We start from the raw sequence: 3,622 nt of genomic DNA on the forward strand, positions 1-3,622 counted from the left end.
AGTTGGAACCTGAAAACCAGGACTAGACCAGGATACAATTTCATGCATCGGAACTATTTGTCATTGAACTTTATCACTCTTCGGACAGGTAACTCAAGTTTATTTGCTAGGAAAGAACTTTCATAGTACTGTACATGTACGGATGTTCCGAATTCTGAAATAACTGAGTATGCTGTTTTACAGAAAAACATTCTTGGATAGACTTTTCTCATCCATTTACGCATGAAAACCTAGAACGCATGAATACTATTTATATTGTAATATCATAAATCAATTTTGACTCAAGTTCAAAGAAAATGGTTTCATTATTTTTGGTAGTAATTGAGCCCAGGAAGCGCTGGTAACATCAATTAATTTGAGAACTCTGTATTTTTGGATATTTTCTCAAGCACCTGCCATCCAAAAATATCACCTTTATCACATTTATATCAGCTTCTCGATTGTTGAAGTGAGAAATTTCAGGAGTCTAGAATGGTCATGCAACTCCCATTACAACAAGAAACAGTAGTTCAGTTAGTTTAGATTGTGGATCCTATTATGAATTTTATTATTCGTCATTTGATATAATGAGTAAATAATAATTTAGAGAAACTTCACGATTTTCAATGAAAATTGTCAATTAGAATGATGTTGAGTATCATTTGCAAGTAGCAAGAGTCAAAACAAAACAATTTGGACATGAAACATTACAGTATATCTCCTGAGTAATAGGATGTGGTTGTGACCCACTAAAGGGGTTTCCACCACTGAATTTCTCATGCGCATTGTGGTTGCTTGGTTGGCAGACTGACACTTTCTAAGTGCAAGCCAACATCCTTGTTTTCGTTGAAAGGAAACTTCTGCAGGTGCTGCAGCCTGAATTAGAAGTTTTGGAAGACGTTTTGAAATACTCCTTTGGTTGAGGGAATATTGAGAGTAGAAATCTACTTGAACATTCCGCTCAATCAATGAAGATCAGTTTTGCTCAACTCGTTATTGGAAATACTAGAATAATATCACTTATAATTCAATAATTATTTAAAGTGGTATTCGGATACATAAATTGCATTCGAAGAGTAGTTGAATCCGAAAGAGTATTTCCACTTGAAAAGGTAATGATATTAATAATACGGCAGGAAGTCTCAATTTCATGTTATGAGTTGCAATCAACCTTTATAGAAGATTTGACAGGATATTGTTTCTTGTATAATGTTGAAGTGATCGAGACTTACAAAAATGAAAACTAGAAGACGAGAGGAACAAGATTACTCCAAATATGTAATCTCTGAGCTCGTGTAATTTCTGAGTATATTACAGAGATTGTGACGCTGAAACACCAATTATAATAATAGAAGTATTATTTGTAATGATCTCGTCGAACAAAAAAGAGTTCTGTGCTATACGGTATCAGTTATGAGATCGAATCATAGACTTCTATTGAGTATTCAGATATCAGGTATCTGGTGTGTGCTGAATTGTAGGTTCTTGCATTTGATTGGTTGAGACTGATTAAAAGAAGATCCACAAAGGAAAGAACAAAGTTGTTCTTCCTGCCTCAAAAATAGAGAAGAGAAAAACAATTTCCTTTTCTCACTTAACTTATTTTGGAATTAATTTCCATAGATACAGAGCGGAGGGAAGTTCTGTGAACTATTCATTTCACATTCTATGTGAAAATTTGAACTTTCCATTTTCATATTTACCTGTTCGTTCCTAACATTCGCAGCACGCTATGGCACAACCAATAAATTTTTGAACAAATTGTCTCTATTGTATTACTGTTTGTGTCTATTCTTCTATTGCTAGTCGATGTCACTCACAGGCACAGTTATAATACGGTCAATACAGAGACAAATTGGCTGTTCAGAATCGGTGACAGTGCGACGGGAACGGAACTCTGAAGTCGTTTCCACAGTAGAAGTTCGAATTGATTCTAATACATCTAACCAAAGATTAAACCATATTCCTATCTCCTATCATTGGATAAATCATACATTCGTATCAGAAATTATATTATCTAGGTAACGCATTATACAGTTTATACAAGTCAAGATTCATTTTATGATTCGATGAATTTGTACAATTGATATTTTATAAAATTCTCACTTTTTTCCATGCATGCTGAACATGATTGCTGATTTTGATAAGTTCCTTGATTAGTAAGAAGTACTTGAAGCAATCAGCGATATCGATTTAATTCAAACAATGTCTTCAGGAAGAGTTATTGACCTTGATTTTAAACTATTTTCACCATGAAGAACTTCTTCAATGTGATTTTCTCACATCATTTTCAAATACTGAATTATTATTTCTTCTAGAATTTGGAATAACTGATTCCAATAATGATGACAAAGTGCTTTATTACATAAATCATTCTCACAAAATAATCTACTGATCTCTGCTGTATCTAAGAATGCATTCTAATTATTGATTTGATTATCTTGCAACTGCAAGTGAGTTTCCGATTTAATTCAATGATATGCAGAGACAACTTCTTCATAACATTAGTTGTTGATGTCGGATGCCAATCTGTGACAGTTCTGAGAGCTGTTGGCACCAAATTAGTATGTTCTCCCCCTCCCTCCCGTCCGACAAGCTCATCATGACAATGCCGCCAGCTTGTCTCTAACCTTTGATCAAGAACTGCTACTTAAAAAGCGGCTCGGCCCCTTCAGACATCTCCTGAAAATTTTAAACGCTCGTTCCTTGAACTTTGTATTGAAATTTTGAATCTGCACTTGTCTTATCCATTAAAGAAGAGAACACGCCGCGAATAATTATTCTGTTTATACCATCTGTTGTGTCATTAATAATAGTAATGCGTAGTTTGCATTCCACTTGATCTAACTGAGAGGTACTAACAAGGAAGCAAAGCTCTCTCTCTCTCTCTCTCAATAGCCGACTTTCATCATTTTTTAGCTCTTACCAGTTAAAAAATGTGTATAAGTATAGAGTGAAAGGTGAATAAGTATTAGCTGCAAGAGTAATTCGTTTTCATATTGGTTTCTATTAAATGCATGCAAAAACATTGCGAGGAAATAGTTAAAGTTGAATTTTTGGTAAGCCATTGTGTGCAATGAAAATCGTTAATATAATTCCAGATTAAAATATAACATATCATACTTGAAATATTTTTTCATGAGCATCATTTATAAATCATCTCTATTGAAGTCAGAGGTCATAATAGTACAGCAATATTACTTATGTTCCTGAAGTTTGTGATGAAATGACGATTTGTCTTGTGAAATATTCTATCAGCATTATTATTCAACATTCTCTGAGTTGAAAATTTTCCAATATTGGAAATTGCTTCGGGTTGTTTCCTAAATTCCGGTCCGGTTTATGTCCTTTTTGAAACTTGTGAGTGATAGTGAGATCCCCCTAAAGACGTTACCAGCGTCTAGTAGAGTAGTCCAATGGGGGGCCGCCACCTTACAGCATCTGAACACACTCTGGGTTCATTCGGAGATCCCAACTCCTAGGCTCCTCCGCCTCTTCAGCCGTTGGGAATTGTAGTTCAAGCTGCAGAGATGCGTTCTCTTCGAAGTGTGAAGGTTGCACAAAGTTAGACAGATTCCGCAATGATGACATTAGCAAGAGTTAGGAATATCTCTTAGCTGCACCACTAGAAATGACAGATTGA

This window comes from Nilaparvata lugens, chromosome 4 (genome assembly GCF_014356525.2).
Source record: "Nilaparvata lugens isolate BPH chromosome 4, ASM1435652v1, whole genome shotgun sequence".
Classification (NCBI taxonomy): Eukaryota; Metazoa; Arthropoda; class Insecta; order Hemiptera; family Delphacidae; genus Nilaparvata; species Nilaparvata lugens.